The following is a 20358-nucleotide window of genomic DNA, read 5'->3' on the forward strand; positions in this document are numbered from 1 at the left end:
CCTAGCAGTTACCCTCTCAGTCATCTCCATTAGAGAACTATCAATGGGATTGTGAGTCCCACCACAGAACTATCAGGTTTCTCTATTCAACTGACAGACAGCAACCTTCCTCCTGCTCTGTGCCCAGGAAGCAGTGGGCACAGCTGGGAGGAGAGCACTGGCCCAGGGCTGTTCCCCATATGTGATGTGGACAAGATCGTTTTGCTTTGGGGAGGAAGGCAATATAGCTGTGTGTGCATGAGTGGTGCTGTTAAACTGGCCCACAGGGCCAGAGAATATGCCTTGCCCTGATTTGTTTACCTGCGTAAGTGCAAGAAGAGAGAGTAAAGATAAGGTTCATCTCTCGTATGTGTAACTTTTTGTTAGTTCCCCTCCATCTGTGGAAAGAATCTTCCAAAAGGAATTTTCCCAACCATTTTAAAATCCATCCTCCAGATCAGATGAAGAACCCTCTGGATGTTCATCTCTGATTATGCCAGTGGCTTAAGTGGTTTAGCATAAACCATGTATGGTGCTTTAGGTCAGGTCATGTTAACATATCTAACATGTCATATTAAGTAACATAACTAAATGTCAGATGACTAACCCAGCAGGACAAACTGCAGAGGTGGCAGGGACTGAGCCTTGGCCTTCCAAAATCCAGAGATGAGCTCCCACCCGGGCCAGCTGCCTTCTCCCAGAAGAAGGAGCCTGCGTCCACAGCTGCATTTGGGCATGGAAGGGTCTGGGAGGAGCTCAGTCTCTCGGTGGACATTTAACAGCGTGAGCAGGTCAGGGAGCGGGAGACCTGCTCTCCAGCTCAACTACAAATGTCATCTGACTTGGACCTCCTCTGCAAGGGGGGGTCTCCCTTGCTCCACAGATGTACTAGGAAGTCTCATTAGTTGCATGTTGGGGAAGCACTTGGAGAACTGACACGCACACACAACTTTTAAAGTTCCCTTTCTATTTTCTTCTTTTCCGAAGAGAATAAACTCAGCTGCCTCCTCCTTAGCCTCTTCTCCACATCCAGACTCTCAGGAGCATGCATCAAACTTGGATTGCACAGAAAGCACAAACAAACACTGCTAATTTACACTTTAAGAGGCAGAAGAGAAACCTTTCCCTTCGACTTACCATTTGTTACTCAAATGCCTTTCACCCTGTCACAGTTACTGGGAGAAAGCTGCTGAACTGGAGCCGTAGAGCTCATGCACAAGGCTTCTTGAAGTCGTGTATGGACTGAACATCAAGTGGACGGCTGAGCACAAAGGTGTGGTTACTATGAATCATTTATTACCCCAGCTAAAGCTTTAGGAACAACATTCACTAATGTAAAAGATAACTTGACTCTGGGAATACTGCTGTCACACTGGCTGCATATTTTACAAGGGGAAAAGATTCCTTTAGGTCTATTTGTTGCATTAACCCTTTCAAGCCTGCACTTTTACTGCAGGGACAGTTTGATCTTTTATTTTCCTTGCAAGCAGAGAATAACAAACAGCACCCTGAGTTTTTGTTTAAGTTTCTACATACTACACCCAACCATTTGAAAAGACTTGGGGTCCTGAAAAAATGTTAGAAAAGAAAGCTCTCACTGAAGACAGGAGCAGCATATCTTTATTTCTGCATGTACCCAGTTGTGTGTATCTTTAAAAAATCTGAACCACGCTGCACGATTATAAATAACAATACTGGAAAACAGCATGTTCTGTCCTCTACAGATCACCAGAACATAACCTCAGCCAGAATTTATCTAAGGGCAAGTGTAAATGCAAAGCAGGAAAAATTTCCCTTATTCAACAAGAGCTATTAAATTAACGATTCTCTAAGATGCTCAAGAATATTTCCTTAATCACTCCCAGTTGGTGGTTTGATGTAGAGAAGAAACTTGTGCACCGGTTGGTGCACCAGCACAGCACAGGGGTACATACCACACCTTCCCAGAGGGAGATCACCACCAGATACACAGAATTTATGCTTTTCTACATACAAAGAGCAGCCAGATAACTTCAATCTGAATGACCTTCACGTTAGATTAAGAAGAACACAAAAGACAATTCCAACTGCATGTCTCTTTCTGACAGTCTGCACTGAGATTAATGCTGAATGGTTACCTATCTCTGTAAAGAGCAAAGATCTTACAAATTTAAAAACATAATAAATACAACACAACAGGCAAGCTAAATAATGCCCATTCTGCCTTTAGATGCAACTTGGTGACTCTCTAAAAGGCCAGATTATTGTCACAGACATTTCAAAAAACTGGGATATTTACTTGCACTTATTTAGCCCATAAAAATAGAACAAAAAGTGTGAGAGAAGAGCCCCTCTCACGGTTTTTCAGGGCTTCTTCTAGTAATAAGCAGAAATACAGAAGCAACAAAATTAGAATTCATTAAGTTTGTGCAAGGAGAAGAGCCTGGTCTGGGCTTTTTAAACTGGCTTAAATACTCTTTAAACTGTGTTTAAAGCCTCTTTAAGTATTTCATCTGGCTCTCTACCATTCAACAGCTCTTCCTACCCAAATTCCTCCTCCCTGGAGGAAGCATCTCAGGGGAGGCACGTGTGGTCAGCACGCCATGGGCACAGCCGGCCGGGGCCACCTGAGCTGGGAGCTGCCGGCAAAGGGGCAGCGGCCGCCGGGGCCAACGCTGCCTCTGCCTGCACCTGCCAAGGGGGGTTCCTGGGGTGGTGCGGCCGGGGGGTCCTCCGAGCATCAGCGTCCACTTCTGCTCACAGGCGTTTGGATTCACCAAGGGCAAGAGGGTCACCTGCCTTCAATGTCCCCAGGGCTTAAAACACCTCCTCTAGACACAAACGTTTTTTTTCTGACCACATACCACATGGCTTTTTTTTTAATATATATATATATATATAAATATGTTTTTTTACATATATATGTGTGTATCTATATATATACATATCATATATATGTATGATTCATGCCACCAGTATGTAAGGAAGGACTGAAAGACACAGCTGTGTGCTTCTGTTGGCAAGAACATGATTTTCTCCAACATGTCCATCTACCCCTTCAAACAGAAATTTTGGAAACCTTTATCTCATCCACCAACTGCCAGTCAGATCCTCAGAGACAGTCCCTTAGAAGCCTCTTTGTAATATCTAATAGTTGAGCATCACTAAACACTCATTTCTCCTCTGGGGCTACTTGGCATATGCTGCAACACACAGGCTTGGGCACTGGGAAACTGAAGCCGCACATTAGCTCAGCTGCCCTGTAGCACACTGGCAAGCAACATTGGTAAACCAGCTAAGCTGGAGAAGACCCACAGTAGAGGTACCTCTTCACTGGCAGAGTCCCTCCCCTCCCCCTGCAGCCACACCGAACTCATTCCACACATCTATAATGAATCAGGCTCCAACTCATTAATAAAAAATGACAAGCCATCATCTCATTGAATCTTCCACGCTGGAACAGCATGCAGATAAAACCCCCAACTCTCTCTCCTCAATTCCTCTGTGGCCCAGCAGCTAATGAGACTACGAGATGGACAGGACAAAGTGAGCTACAATTGCACAGAACTTAACTTGCGAGAAAAGGGGAAGTAACCTTTTCGTTACAGTCATGAGACTTTAATTTTAATGCCTTTTTTTTTTTCTTTTTTTTTTTTTTTTTCCTGTCTATACTAACAAAAAAGGTAGGATCAGAGGCCTTGGTAGGGCCACCACCCAGGTCACTGAGTTGTGGGAGTGTCACGAGACACAAAAGAGTTGAGCTTTGCCATAATAATGAGCTGTTCAGTGTTTTGGATCCCAAGTCAATGCGATTCAGAAGTGCAAGATTTCTAAGTGTTAGAAAAATCAAATATAGGAAGGTAGGGTAAAATAAACAATCTAATGAGAGGCAGACATCAAACTCACCCTGGGGAGTTTACTGGTCACTTTGAGTCACAGACGCTCAAATCATGCCTCCTAACCTCCTCTCCATCTTCAGCCCACTGCTATGATGTTCACAAAGCCACGAATCAAACATTCTGTGTTTCCAAGTGAGAAGTAATGAAGATGGATCAACAAAAGGAAATGGTAAAAACAAATTGCATTGTCTACTCAATATTAATAACTGCATCCAGTCACATCCTTATTTAATAATCTTGAGTTATACAGTAGTGGAAATACAAATTACAGATCACAATTTCGTATACCCAGCACCAACCTTATTCTGCATAGCATCCTTCGTGGAAATTGCAGCCCAAAATGTTTTAGGCAGTTAGAAGGATAAATAACAGCAGAGTGGGAGAGAGCCAGTCCCACAGCACTGGGATGGGAAGGTTTCCAGCTGAGGTGGGGAAGGGGACAGGCAACAAATGGGGGGACACAAAAGGTGACCCATGGAGACATCGTGATCAGGCAGGGATTGCCATGGAGGGGATGTGATGTGTCCTTGCATCAATCCCCCATTTCTAATGCCTGGCCCCAAGCTGCTGCTTTCCCCTTCTCTCTAACTTTGGTTTTAATCCCTTTAATTCGCACATGATGGAGACCTCTGTTACAGTGCTGTAGGTCTGTGGTTCAAACCCCACGGGTGGTTGCAAAGGGAACAGAAATATAATTTTGGGACATAGCATAACTGGGGTTTTCTATTAAGAAAACAAAGAAATTTCACTTTGGAAAATGAGGGAAAAAAACGTTGTCTTATTAGACAAATGAGAAGATGGATTCAAGAACTCCAAAAGAAATGCAAAAGTTTGGGCTGTTCAGACTATTTCACATATATTAATACAGGTTTTAATTACATAATCACACATCATTTTTGTCCCCAGTGCCTTTGTCTTAACCTTAAGGGAATCATTTCAGACTAGGGCAGACATCTGAGAAGGTAAATAAGGGAAGGCAGTCATTAGAGTGATACAAGTAGGAGGTGCAGCACTGCACAAGCCATCAGAAGTAAAATATAGCTAAGTACTGGTGGGCAGCTGGGATTTTTAGCTCTAGGGTGATATATAACATTAGATCATAGTTATTTGTAATGTGATAGTGCTATCTAAAGCTCCAGTAAAAACCATCTCTGCCCCACTCTTTTCATGCTCTGTGAGGAGATGACCCTGGACCAAAAAGTCTGTAGTCTTGGGAGATGACAAGAGAAAACCGAGGGATGGGGTGGAATAAAATCATGATAATGCTGAGATGATGAGAACTAGTGCTAAAAGGCTATGGTTAAAACATTCCAGCTGCTCCCTCGCTCCCAAGACCCTGGATCTGAGCTTAGAGACGCTACTGCTCCTTTGGTCCAGGCCAAATATACGGGTGATTCAACAGGAAGGCCAGGCCAGAAACTGTCAGCATCCCAAACATCTTTGGCCAGCCCACCCCTACAGCGGGAATAATGAAGTCAGTTTTCCAAACAAAAGTTGCGCATCTGCCAGTTCCGATTGCAGATTGCACATTCCTGCACCACAACCAGACAACGGAAAAAAAAGAGCATCATGTTGTCCTGGGGTCAAGTAGTCTTTTCTCTCTTTCCCTTGTGTGCTGTAGACAGAGTGAAATTATGTTTGCTTTCTGGAAAATATTTATTTGTTTGAATAAAAATAAATAAAAAAGCCCAGACCCTTCACATTTAAATTTTAAAAATTGCTAAGAATTAAGATCATCTCTTCAGGGGCTTTTTTTTTTTTGGTTGTGAAGAATTATGTTTTTTAAGTGTGGAAAAATGCTGAGTTGACAGTGTGAACTGCCCACAAAACTCCCTGTGGACTTCCCCTCCCCCCCCACAATAAAAAAAAAAAAAAAAAGACAACAAAAAAACCCAATTTAAGTAGTATGAGCTTTCCCACAAAGCAGAAAGATGTCTTCAAAATGGAGAGGTTAGGCACTTAAAATGCAGGCCAAATAACAATCCCATTTTAATTTCACACACACAGCAGGGTGTCCTTGCACAGACATTTAAAAACCAGGGGCTATAAACCAGTATCACACACCACACAAAGGCCAGCCTAGCTTCTACCTAGCTTTACTAGGTTTTTTTTATCTGCAATTACTACTGTAGCCAAAGGTGATATCAGTAAACAAATGTCCCCTGAATTATGCCTTAATGAATTACTACCTGTGAGCAAGTGGCTGTGGATGAGTTCCTAACCTCAGAGCCTGGGACCAGCATCTGCCTCCCAAAACCCAGGGAATGAACTCTGGTTTAACACCAAAAAGATGGGGCATAGGGATGTTGGCGTCCAGGACTCAAAATACGCAGGCTGCCTAGGTTACAAGCAACTCACATTAAAATGAGATTACATATGCTCTTCAGTATATTAAAATATACTGACTTTTTGATGAAATAAGTTATTCATGTCCACAGCATTGCAAAGCCACTGCAGCTATAAGTGGTTTAAGTTTTGGGGCACCCTGTGCTGTAGGGAAACATCACTCCCATTGCACTGAAACAAAAACAGGAACACAAAGGGTGGGGGGGTTCTGAAGTCCTCCATGCTAATTTGACTTACACTTCACCTCTTTTCTCCCTGCCCCTTGATTTATTCAGGACTTACTGTTATTCTTTTCAAACAGCAGAATAGTTGAACCATTGCTATGTGCTTTAAGAAAATCCCAGCCCTAATGACTTGTTCAAAACGACTGGAATAGTTTGTGATAGACCCTATCTCTTGAGTCTTATTCCAGTGCTTAGATAGATAGATTGATCAATCAATCGATCACTCTTCTTTAAGCCTGAGCAGTTTATTTAAGCCCGAACTGTTCCTGCAGCTGAGCGGGGCAGTGAGGGAAGCCCACGCGGCTGTGAGCACAGGGATGCAGGCAGGGCTGCTCCACCACTGCTGGAGCACAAAGGCCATCCCCAGGAGCTGTGCCATACCCCGCACATACCAGAGATGAGGTTGGAGAGCCACTGACATGCAGATGACACCAGGAGCAATGGCTGCACCGCAGCCTGTGACGGGGAAAGGACCACACAAAGCTGGGGAGAAAGGAGAAATGGCAGATCAGCCAGGGAGGACTTACTCTCATATCACTCGTCTCTACTGAGCTCTGCTCCCTGGGGCTGGAAGGGGTAGGAGCGATGTCCAGGGGATGCCATGGGGCTCGGCAGTCTAACGCCATCATCAGATGCAGCTTTGAGGTTTCTGGGAAGGGCCAAAATGGAGCCCAACTCGCTGCCTGGCCCCATCGGGGCTGATGCTCATGAAAGCTAGCAGAGGCTTTAACTAGCTAAAAAACCGTCCATCCGGCTGCCCAGGCTGATTGCCTTAGGACTGTGTATTACTTCTGCCTTGAAAATTACAAATGATGGTGCACATCAAAGAAGTGCCAAAAGTTGCATGAGGACTGGGGAGGCACGGAAACAACCCTTCCAGACATGGGGCAGCAGTCCTGCAGTGTGGGGAAGGAGGTGCAGTGGAGGAAGGAGAGAAATGTGGTCCTGGCCAGCTAATCCTTTTCAGACAATTTCCCCCCCACCTCAAATCCCACACTGGTGACCCAAGGAGGGAAAAAAAGCGAAAGAAAAAAATAAAACAGAGTTGCATTTTGTACACAGAATTCCTGAGTTTCAGCCTCTTGGACTCACTTATTTTACAAAATCAAGATATCTGAATCTTAACATGTTGTACAGTGGGAATTCAAAGCCTCTTCTTTATCCACTAAACTTGATCTGAGGCTCAACTTGACAATGTTGATAAATATGTTGCACTGCATTATTCATGCCCCTTCCCTTGCCTTCCCCCTGCCTCTGCCTGGCAAGCGGTAGCTGCTGCTGGTGCAAAGTTGTGATCAGGGAGACCTGCCCTGTATAAATACTTGCAATAAAAAAAAAAGATAAACAAGATATGTCACACGGTGACATCTGCCGCTTCTCCTCCTCCTCCCCGTGCTGGGCTCTCAGCAAGGCAGCTGCTCGAGGGGGGGTCTAGGGAGGGGGATCTCAGGCTCTGCAGCTGGAAGCCACCATGCTGGGATTTCGGCTGAAGCTGTATTAAATAAACCACTTGGATAAGGATAGAAAACACCCCAGCACTAAAATATCCGAGAGCCGAAATTCTGCTGATGAGCGTCAGGAGATCAGTGGTTTACAATGTGAGCAACATTCCTTCAACTACTCATCATCATCATAATCATCATTATAAATCTTGGCAACCAGCAAAAAAACATCCATTGTTTCTATCCCTCATTTCTTTTCCCTCCAGATCTGCAGACTTAGTGACGATGATATTTTGTTGTGGTTTAATCCTCAGTGGTTTATCTGGGCAATGTAGGGGACCACCTCTGATGAAGACACTGCTGCAGCAGTACAATATGAGTAGTTATGCTTAGTGGCCAAATAGGGAGAACCAGCAACTTCGGTTTCTTCTCTTCCATGCTGTCAAAGGGGCTGAAACTCAGAGTTTCCAGGTTTTTCCTCTGATGCCGTGACCTTAACCTCTCCAACCTTCTGTTTTCTCATTTGTACACCATCACCAGTATGCCCCAAACAGGTTTTATGTGGTTTCAGTAAAGCTTCTGTGCACAGCTGCACAGAATCAGTATCTCATCTAAGGCCTTTCCGCTACAACATACATCTTTCTCCAACAGGCAAAGCCATTAAGTCCCAAAGAAAATTAGAATCGAGTCACATCTATGCTTTCCCTGCATCTAGTCAGGGATCCACAGAGATTTCAGGCTGCTTAAGGAAGAATAAACCATGAAAATGTATGTATGCACACACACACTCAGAGTTTCTGCAGGGAGAAACTTTCATAACAGTGAGCAGTACTGTCCTGCCACAACTGAGTCATCACATCTGACCCTTGAGCCTGCAAAGCTGAGATGATGCCACATTACTGTTAAATGAGTCAATGTTGCAAGTCACACAAAAAATACATGTTGTGCTGTCAGGTCACAACACCCAGGATACATTCAAACTTGCAGAGCAGTTATGGGAAAGGCCTACAAAAACAAAGGTGTCTCTAAAAGCTGCAGCAAAGCACCACCCTTAATACAATCTAGGAAGCAGTGAAAGCCTCAAGAGCAGCATTGTCTCCCTGAGAGGACATTCACATGTTCACCTCTTCGGAATGATATGTTTCTCTTGCAAAACTGTTTGGAAGAAGCCAAAGGAAAAGGACTCCAGGAGTGACAGGACAACCCTGCAGTATCTTTTAGTGGCTTAAAGATTCCCTCTACCGTGTCTATTATGTTCTTGTAACTAATGTTCCACACAACTGCCAATTCGATCCTTATTACGAACTCTGTGTGTTCATTTCTCGTAGGAACACTGGTGTCTGAATTCTGGGAACCAATCGAGATTTGGGAGGCTCTGTGGCTTGGGGCAAAAAGCGTTTTTTTTTTGTTTGTTTGTTTGCTTTTTTTTTTTAAGAGCTTTGCCAAGTGAGGACTGTGAATGGTTTTCCCCACTTATAGCCTCCAGATCTTTATTATGCTTGGGCTGAAACATATACCCAGCTCCACCTCCGCCAGACCAAAGCTGCTACTTTGCCTCTGAGTCATAGCAGGGAGAAATGCATATCCTTTGCTCCATACCTGGCCTGGAATAAACTCTCCTTCAGTTTGGAGGCTGGTGATAGGCAAAGGATGAGATACAAGACTTCTGGAGCTGAGTAGAGGAGCTGGTCTGCTTGCTCTGTATGCTCTCTGGTCTGCAGCGTGGACCTGGAGAACTGCAAGCCATGAAACTGGGGATGTCCAGGGCTAATGACCCACTCTTTACACCACTGATCGCTGACTGCTCTCCAATTCCTTGGTACAAATACACTGCTTTCATCCTTTGCCTGGGGGGAGCTGCTCGTATGTACCGATAGGCATGAGGTGGCCAGGACAAGCTGCCTTTGGTTTGGGTAGCAAGCTAAAGAGTGGCTGTTTGGCCTCAGGACAGGTTAATTCTGCACAGGGCTGGTGTGGATTTTGCAGTTTGGGCTGCTGAGGTTCAATTGCTGCTGCTATCTGAACAACAGGTTTAAATGCTAAACTCATGGAACTGCATTACCTGGTGTTTGCTTAGTTGTTAGATTTTTCCTTTCAGTTTATGTTCTTCTGGCCCAGTTTTTGCCTGAAGCCCCAGCTTCTCTGAGCATAAAATCTAGCTGGAGCTGTCATATCTGTCACCCACAGTGGGTGCCAGAGCCCGGCCAGGACAGAGCATGAGGAAAGGATGTGTCTGCATCTCAGAGCCCTGACCAAGACCTGCTTCATTCCCAAACCCATCAGTGCTGGAATCTCTGGGTGCTCGGCTCCAGGCCATCCCTTTATTAAATACAATTACAAACTGGTGTTTTACCAACAATTGAAGTTTGTACTTGTTAGATCAGGAAAAAAATATACATATTGAAATGCATTTCTCCTGATCTGACATGTACGAACATTATCTATGCACCCAAACACACGCACTCATACATATATTAGCCTACAATAGATACTGCCTTCCCCAGTGTTCGGACCCTGACACCTGAGGATTTCCCCTTCAAGTCATGTTTTATTTGGTCTAACAAACCATGGAGATAATCAGTTGCAATAAATGCATCCTGAAGAGCCTGGAGAAGGGAAGGTGACATACTCAAGTATCAGGTATTTGTCAATATACTCCTCAGAGCTGGCTGGGAAACCATCACAATGTGTCATCCCCAAGGCACTTCTGGCCAGAATTGGATGCCCTTCTCCCTGCAAAACATGATCCCATACTGGGAACATTCCTGCTAAATCAATACAGGTATTTAGAGAGCAATTAGTCAGAGTAAGGGGATCTGAGTGTCCTCCTTTATAAACTCTAGCTAATTACTTTTCATGATGTCCCTACAGAGACAGGCAAATATGATGACCATTATCTAAAGTATAAGACAAGAACATTACTATTATTAAACCTAGAACCTGAAAAAGAATGGGAAAAGCCCCATCAAGGATATATACATCAACACTAGACTACCCCTACAGTTTAAATATTCTGTTAACAAAACTCAGACATTTACTTTACCAGTGCCAAAAATAACCTTAAATTCTCTACTAAAAATTTTTACACTCTGTTGATGTACATGAATTTTCTTTGCACTCCTCAGCATCCTCCTGTCCTCCCCTCTTCCCCTTGAGCAGTTCCTGTGGAAGGGGACTGGGAGTATACTGGAACAGCCCTTGAAAGACTTTGAAAGCCTGTTGTGGTGCTTATAGGGCTCCCTCTATGCTATGTAAAAGCCACATAAAACAGAGCAGCAGTACCTCTGCGGCAAGGTTTGGCGTATCTCTGTGTACTGAATCAACATAATTGTTTAGAATCCATCTCTCCTTGTGTAATTTCTTTATCCTGCTGTTGTGTTGCAAAGAATGAAAACCCTGAAGAGCTGATCATCCGTGCACCCTCCCTCCTGAGTTGTTTTTCTGAAGTTAAAAAATGTCTAGTTGTGACAGAGACAATCTGAAAACTGGAAACTGTGAGCCTCGGAAAAAGCACAGTCAGAAGCAAATGTGGCTGTTCAAATGCAACACTGTCTGAAGTCTCGACTGGAAATCAAGATGGTCATCTGTAATGCATCACTCACTACCGCTTGCAAACGTAAGATATTTTGACACGTGGCTCCTCAGGGGAACCTTTTACCATAAGAAATTAGTGTGGAGAAGAATACAGGGAAAGTCATAAAAGACCTGAGCATCTGTGTGGATAACAACATTGGCAAACAATAAATAACCAATAACCACGTTAAAGGATGAGCTTGGGAAAGGGAGAAGTTTAAATACTCCACTGCTTCTGAGGCAAAGTCTTGTGCATCTCTTTTATAAAGGATGTGGCTCAATATAGTAGATTGAACTGTTGAACCATACTTTTCTAAGCCTTAGAAGAACCAGGAAAATGAGGAAATTACAACCTGTTAAAAGTGAGCAGTTTTATCATGTGGAGAAGCCTAGGAGAAAAATAACCATTCTAAATAGATAGGTAAATAAATAAATAAAAGCACAGATCTCACACTGGCAACTGCAAAAGCTCCTTCACATCCATCTGCCTCCAATCATTCTCTCATAATCAGTGAACAGAGGACTAACTCTTATCAAAACAAATTTGTTATTCATTAAAAAACGTACCTGAATAGAATAATTGGCAAGTTACATGCTTGTAATTACAATGAAAATCTCACAAGGCAACTCCTCTGGGGCAAACCAGCTGGATTTTTCATTGTAAAAATACTAACTGTACATGTATGAATATCAACCATCTAGGTACGTTCTGTGTATCAAGACCCCTGTACATGAATGGTAAACTCTTTGCAAGTCAAGTTTCTATGCAGCCATTAAATGCAAATGGTTACTATGTGATCTCCCATGGAAATCAGATGAATATAATAAAAATAGTTTCACATGTGCATAATATGGCGTACAGATGCTTCTTAAACAACATGAAGAGCCGTTACAGCATAACTCATCTACGATGATAATCACTTCTTTCTTAAGGCCTGGAATCCTGAGCAGAAGTGCACATGTAATTGCACGCCTGCTTTTGCATATGCAAGTGCTGTCGCTGCAAGCATAAATTAAATATGTATATTGCTACATAAAAAACTAGTCATTTACAGATGTGAATTTCTCTCAAGCTCTTTCCAACTTCTCCTTGACTATCTGACAGGCCTTCTGGCTTGATGCTAACAGATTCCCCTTTTACGTTCTCCATTTATTTACTGCATTCCCAACATGTATGAAGAAGGAAACATCCACTCTTAACTACAAGCAACTGTACAAAATTGCAAAGGTGAAGAGCAAAAACCTTATAGCATTTATTTTTTACATCAACATGCCCATTCAACTCAACTCTTAAGCTCAAATTCAGCTTTAAGAACATGCTTAAGCATCACTGAACTCAGCAGGGACAACAGCAAAGTGTACTGGAAGCAGCTCACTGGGGCTTACAGGGTAGGGATGCAATTTTGTGGAGAAGACGTTTGGAGCCGTGTAGACGAGGAGCAAGGGGAAGCAGGACCACCTGCAGGCAGCAAAGCAGCGGGAGGCTTTACCCCCATCCCTGCCCTGCCCGGGCTGCGCTGGCATCGAGCCCATGGGAGGTGCCAGCGCCGCCACGCAGCCCCTCGTCCCTGCTGGGCTCTGGGAACACGGCCGCGATCGTCTTTTCGAGCCAGCCCGTGAACCAGAAAGCTCTGGTTTCAGCTCAAATGTGTGGTGTCTGGGCAGCCTCCAAGAGGTGAAACAGGGTAATCTTTGGAGAAAATGGGGGGGTAAAGAAGGAAACAAACCTGACCTCAAGGAACCCCACTAATGGCAGAAACATTCCCCCATTGCAAACTGATAAAACTTTCTTCCCCCATTTTAAGGGTGAAACAGACTTTCAGACTGGTTCTACTTCTGGCTTGTTAGCTCCTCCTGGTCCTAGCAGGAGACATCAACTACATCTGCAGCATGGAGCGGGACTGATGGCCAGTGTATGCACATACAGTATATGCACACACAGAGCTCTAGCAAAATATTTCCAGAGGCAAAAAGAAGCAGAATCCATCCCACTATCCTTGATGCAGTGCGAAAGACATGCACAATACTGCATATTTAATTGCGTTTTTAAAAATCACCTATTGGATGTGCAGTCTAAAAAGAAAGGAAGAACAAAGCTGCCCATGCCTGTTAAGTAATGGAATGCTGAGGAATGGTGTTAAACAAAATGTGCTGATACATCCTTGCCAGAACTTCAATTATGATAAATCCACTGTAAAGAAAAAAATGTCTATTTGCAGGGGATAAATGGAGGAATCTGTGCTCCAAATTCCACTGGAAGCTTTTGAAATCCCACCCTTAAATAGCATGGTCCAGTGCCAAACTTCACAAATCTGCTAGTAACCACTTGCAAAATTACCCAAGAATCAAATCAGCAACAAGTTTTGCTACCCATGGGTGTTGATTGTAACTATATGCAATTAACATAAGTAAGAAGAAGAAGAATAACAAAGATTACAGGAATGATTAGTTATTCTTTTCTTACCACCCTCCCTTAACCAGTGTTGTAAGAGCATAAAGACCTCAAAACTTTCTGATGTTTATTTTCAGGAAGCTTCTGCAAGGTCAAGATGTCCTTCCAGTATTCACCAGGTCTGAAATCTGATGGAAGCAGGTTCCCTTGAGGAAAATTTTCTAATGACTATCCGTAGATGGACTTGCAAGTCCCTGGTTTTCTTCATGGATTTGCCAAAATAAGCTTTAACAAAGAGCAGCTTTTCTGCTTCCCCCTTTTATTTATGTGCAGAACATGAATACTTCTCTACCTCAAAGGACTTGATTTTCTAAATCACTTTGAAATCCTCAAAAGCTACTATAAAACCAGTTATCTTGACTGAGATCGGGACAGGAAAAAGGGTATAGAAGGAACCCTACCGTGTGAGTTTGATAGGACCATGTGTGTGACCTCCACAGTACTGCATGGGATTTAGTGTCTCAGGGCATCACTCTCAAAGAAGTCAGCGTGGCTGCTTGTCAGCAGCACTAAATTGTTTGGGTTTGATTTTTTTTTTTTAAATAACAATAGAAAGTGAAAAAAATTGATCGCAGCAAAGCAATCAGATTAAAAATCATTTGCAACTACAGAAATAATATTTTAACAACTGGGGAATAAGGGAAACCTACTTTATAGCTTAGCCGGATCAGTTCCATCTGTTATTTTAAGGGGTGAAGCCTGAACTGAGAAAGCTGTGTCACACAGAGGCCGGCAGGTTTGTGAACTCTATCGGGAGCTGCTTAACAGTTGGTCTTAATCGTTTTCCAAGGCACAAAGCCGAGATCAAGATGAATCTGTTTCCCACATTGTTTCCTCCCAACAGGGTTGGATTTCAGATTTGGCTGGATTAGAGTAAAGCCACCGGAATTCCCCACCTGGACATTAAGAAGGTTGGAGGCCTTGATTTCAAAGGCAAGTGGTATGCAGTAATTCCAGCCTGGCCCCACAGGACTACAACTTTCATTTCTAATCAGTGAATTGTCTTTGCTTTGTGCAAAACATTTTTTTTTTTAAGAGGAGGAAGGAGATTTTATTACATTATCATTTTCTTCCTGAGCCAACGTATTTTTAGCCTAAATACTAATGAATTAAAAGCAGAATCATTAGTTCACCTTTTCCAGAGAAATTAATAACAGGACTGAGATTTTTAAATCCCATACTGTTCTTCTGCCTCACCCTGAATTTGCTCATACGTTACTTTTTCACATAATCGGCTTGGGCTCAGTGTCTGTGCTGAGCTGTGCTTTAGTCTCACTGCATCTTGCAAAGGCAGTGACCAGGACCTGGAGTATCTGCACCTTTATCCTACATGTGCATTTACTGAAAGGTACAGATGTATTTCAGCTCAAGAGTCAGAGAGGAAGAAGGTCTGAGCTTCTCAAAAGCCTTCTTGGCTAAAGGGAAGAATGGGGCCCCTTCTCTTGCAAAGCCAAAAATGTCATGGCATGCATAAATCTCTGTGCAGAAATCACTGCATGTTTTTCCCCTCCAGATGATGGACTCAGATTGGACCAGTCACCTGGCATCCAATTTGCAAATTGCTGTGGGTGTCTTCAGCTCCCTTTCAGGGGGATGGGCCCTGGTACATTTCCCCTGTACCCCGCTCTATCCTACTGAAGTCCTGAGCACAGAGAGATGCACTACCCCACCGACCCCCCCCACCTCCCAAAAAAAAAAAAAAAAAAAAAAAACCAAAACAAACTAAAAAAAGAAAAAGAGTGAGCAGGAAAATATCATTTTCCTGGGTAGTCTGTGCTGGGTTGGGGAATGGGTTTTAGCTTCAGGAGGAGCCCTTTTGCTGGTATAAACTCTCTACTGGAGTAGTTTGTTGATGCAGATGAGACTGGAAAGGCCTCTCTGAAATGACACAAATGCCAAGCTCCGAGTAACAGGAGATTTTCTTTCAGCAGTCCACCTGCAAGAGGAAAGGGAGTCGCACCAAACCAACAGCACCAGAATTGTGCTTCTGTCACCACCCCCAGGGACCATCAGGACCCCTTGGTATGAGTGTGTCCCATGGGAGGCAAGGACATGTTCTGGAAAAGTCCAAGGGTTTGTCTTGGCAAACTCCAGTCCATCTTAATGTTTTATCTGTTGAGCTCCAGCTTCCATTACCTCCCCAAGAGGGTTTACCCTGCCGAAGATTTTCCTGTTCCCTGTTCTGGGCAGTCAGGTTCAACTCATTTTAACAGACTTCATACGAAGAGCTTTGATTTTGACCCCTGCAAAGAAGTACTTCTGACGGGAGAAACAGAAACAAAGGCAACAACAGTGTTTGCATCACCCATTTAGTTGGGAGGAGTATTCAAACATTATTGACTTGAATCTTGAGGATGGAGATGGTTACACAAGTCATCTCATATGAGCCCAGATAAAATCTTTTCATTTCCCTCTGCCAAGGGCCAGGTGCCACTGGCTTACTGTCAGGCAAAGGCAGCAGGGATTGGGATGGCTGATGGAGTTACCACTTCCACAGCTGCCCCTGTTTTGCCTTGAATCAAGTTATCCGTTATCAATCCACTCCTGGGGCTTGACAATTTACAACAGGCATTTAAGCCATCACCCAGTGCCATTTGCCTTAACCATCACTCTCTCAAGTGCAGCACTTCAGGATGCTGATGACAGACAAACTGCTCTGGCAGCTGCACAGCAGTGCAAAGCAAGCAACCAGCCAGCCACGGTCCGCTCATTGACTGTCCCAAGCCACCCTAACCACAGCTTTTATTTACCTTAACCATTGGGAAGGACAGAAAAAATGTAAAAATTTGGGCAGTTCTACAACATCTTATCTCCATTTGTGATGTTACAATGTAAGGTTCGCCACTTGCGGGTCAAGAAGAAATTCCTTAATTTAACATGAGAAAGTGTCCGTTTCCCTTGTTTGGCTCTGATATAGGAGTCCCATTTCATATCCATGGGGACAATGAGACTTTTAAACAAAATGCAGGACTGGATATTGTTACATACCAGTGGAATATTGCAATTTGGAGAAAATCTCACATTCACAGGAAAAAAAGAACTACCACGTCCCTGGATTTAGAACAATAACCAAAACCAAATACCACTGACTGCTCGTTCAGACAATTCAGGGAGTTCGCCTTGTTAGATCCAATGTTATGTGAAGTGTCACACAACAGGGTAGCAAACCAAAGTGCTAAATATACAATCAAAATAATTTCACAATAAAAAAACCCAAAACTTTACAACTTCCACGTGATGCTGTTTGAAGGTTTTGTAAGAACACATTTTTATCTATCTGACAGCATGTGTTTTCAATACAGACATATTTGGGCCTGCACGTTGCTATTTTAGTGCTAACATTTACAAGCTTATTTGCTGAAGGCAATTTTTAAAGACATTTTGTCAGTGGCCAAGTCCAGCTCCTATTGAAGTTAACTGGAAGACTCCCACTGACCTCAATAGGAAACAGCTCAGACGGTCAGGGCTGGATTCGGAGCTGCTAAAACTCACTGAAATGCAACAAGTTGAGGACATGGCTCTTGGAGCAAAATGGGTAAGCCCAGGAAGAGACCACTACCATAAGAAATAGCAGGAGGATATCCATTAATAAATATATTAGGACATAGTGCCATGTAATTTACACTGGTGCAGCCAGGGTAGAAAAGATTTCCAGCCCGTGTCACAGTTAACCACTAGTTTTTGGTGCTTTTTTTTTTAATAAAAAAATAAAAAAAATAAAGGCAAAAAAAAACACCGCAGAGAAGGAAGAATATTTTCAGCAGTCCAGAGTGATGTTGCTAAAATTACAAGAATTATTCAGACTCCTGAACTCAAGCATAGACAAAAGTGCCTGGGGAGTCCCAGCTTTACTCTCTTCTTTCAGATAATTATTTTTCTCTAGTTCATCATAACTAAGAAAACTTTGTTTAATAGCTTCTAATATTGCTACCATGACTGTAACTGTACTTTCTTCATGTGACTGGAGAAAGAGCTTGAAAAAATTCCTTGCAGACAGATTTTTTTTTTCTCTTTTTCTTCTTATAAAGTCTACACATGCTATGAGGGCACAAGGGATGGAAAAAGTATTTAATTAGTATTTCCAGAAATATCCTCGCCTAACCCATAATGAGGTCATGCCAGATCATAATCCTCCTCAAATACAAGAGACAAAGTGATTTCCTTTCATACAACATCCTTTTTTGGGTGCAACATCGACAGCTTTTCTGTGGTTTCAAAAGGAAAAATAAAATTGAGTCAGTCTGAACAGGAGAAGTCCAGAAACACCTAATACATCTCCCTGTGAGATCAATTCAGCGGGCCATACCTCAGTGAAGACATGGGTGAGATTTAATACAACCAGGAAGCTTTCTTTTAAAGAAAATAGAAGGGAAAAAAAAAAAAAAACCAAACCAAAACCACAGCTCCAATCTCCATGTGCCCAACTGAACCCCTTTGAACTGTCTGCTCAAATAATATTTTTCTTAAATCATGCAGGGGTGTGTTTGGGCTCCCTGTGTCTCTTTGCCATTCCTCCCACCTGCAGGAACCAAACTTGACGCCGGGGCGGACCCTGGGAAACATGGATCACTGCGGATGCTGCCGGCCCGGTGGCCCAGTGGCTGGCCAGGTCAGCGCTGGTGTTGTCAGGGCCTGGCTTGCACCAAAAATTTGCTGGCGGCAGATACACAGGTCCTGAGACCAACCTTCTCATTGCACGGTCACCCCTCCTCCCTTAGCACTTACAGCAGCCAGAGCACTGCTGGGTCTTGAAGACTCTCCCCAAAAAAGTCCATCCCTCGTGTGGTCCCTCCTGGGTATGGGTTAGGGAGGGGCAGAGGCTCTGAAGCTCAGGAAACACTGAGGCCGTGTAGCCTGTTCTCACAACACACTTCATGGGCTTTCATTAATTTCTCCCTGCAATAAACCCAGTAGCTTGTACGTGGCAAAAATACTAACTTGGAGAAAAGCTTCCAATCTGATCTTGATGAAGGCATCAAGAGCTTGAAACCTCACCAGTTCCCATAGTGGTCTACCCCAATAATTATTCAATTGTACTGTTACATTCAGGCAGGGAGCAAAGTTCAGGTGGACACCCAGGTTTAGCTTGCAGCTTACAATGGTTCATCAGCTTTTCCTCACTGGAATAAGGAGCCAGATACTACAAAGTATTTTCTCTCCTTTAATACTTTGGAATTAAAATAAATCAGAAAAATTACATTATTTGCTATATTTACCTTCTTCTGCAAACACAACCATGTGTTATTTCACTATAGAAATCACCAGGCAAAGCTGATTTACTGGCCAGTTTCAGGAAGCCAGTGGTTCTTCCTTCACTCCTCTCTCCCATCCCCCAGAGTTTTTTGTTGAATTCTTGGAACATCAAGTACAGAGTGTGAAATAATTTAATGGTGGGGGGATTTTTCACCCTCCTTCTCTATCCCAATATGACTAAATTTATTGATTTTGGATTGCTGTAAATTATAATGTAATTATCCTGCTGCACAAGCAGCTTCCCATTCCAGAAATTAAAAAGCAATTCAGGTAAATGATCTTTAGCTATCATGGTGCATCCCTGCAGAACTCATTAAGTTGGGGGATTAGACAGCACACCAAAACTCTTACAGGGCAGGTGACATTGAAAACTATCATGCCTGAAAATACAGAACTTCCTTGGGAAGATAGCAGGGGCAAAGCTGCTGGTGTGGCATTTCTTTTTCTTTCCTGACAACTTTGAAATGTTATCAACTCGTATGTCTCCCAGGATTTCTAATGCTCATTTATTCACCCTTTTTAAAAATAAACATCCTTCATTTGAGACAAGAATGCCATTAAGTGGGAAAATTTAAGAAATGGACAACATCACACCGCCATCTGTAGAACCTTGTTATTTGATCCCATTGGATCTCAGGTGGAAAAGCAGCTCATGCGAGTCGGAGTCAGCAAGTACTTTCTGAGGTGGGAGACTGCCAAGTGGCACTGAAAAAAACTCATACCAGGTTTCTAGCCAGCTAAGGTTAATTTTCCAGCTTTCCCTAAAGAAAGCTCTATCTGGTGGGACCTCTAAAAGATTAATCACTAATTGACTGTACACACAGAAGATATTGCCATACGTGCCCTTTGCCAGAACAACCGTTCTGAATCCCTCTGTCTCGCCTGAAGGTTAAGTTTTGCCTCCGTAAAGTTGCTTGCTCCCAATTCAATCAGTTAAGGCACTTTTCACTTGCTGTCATACACTGTTGTGATGCTGCAAAGCAGCCGTCACCAGGCTTCACACCAAAGGCCCTTACAGTTGTTGGCAGATGAAAGGATACATGCGTGCATGGTTTGCACATCATTAAATTCGTAAAATGCTTTGAGGATGAAACGTGCTACATAAATATAACAGGTTATTAAATTTATTGGTGCCCTTTCCTTCATCTAAATCTGCAGTGGTCTTTGACGGATTGTGCCTAAACCTGCTACCACTTTTAGCTTCCCAGTTT

General features: G+C 43.2%; 1 protein-coding gene across 4 annotated transcripts in view; it reads right to left on the bottom strand.

Moving 5' to 3' along the window:
- Positions 1–20358, bottom strand: part of GLI2 (GLI family zinc finger 2) — a 197346-nt gene that overhangs the window by 111166 nt on the left and 65822 nt on the right. The window contains exon 1 of one of the 4 annotated variants that reach the window (XM_033003405.2): positions 6820–6895. The exons of 2 other annotated variants lie outside the window; for them this stretch is intronic. The gene's annotated coding sequence lies outside the window, so the exon portion shown is untranslated. Of the gene's footprint in view, positions 1–3864; positions 4266–6819; positions 6896–20358 lie in introns of those variants that run through there. One more of the 4 variants, XM_033003406.2, reaches the window with a different exon arrangement.

Source organism: Tyto alba, unplaced genomic scaffold, assembly GCF_018691265.1.
Source record: "Tyto alba isolate M040663 unplaced genomic scaffold, T.alba_DEE_v4.0 Super-Scaffold_7, whole genome shotgun sequence".
Lineage (NCBI taxonomy): Eukaryota > Metazoa > Chordata > Aves > Strigiformes > Tytonidae > Tyto > Tyto alba.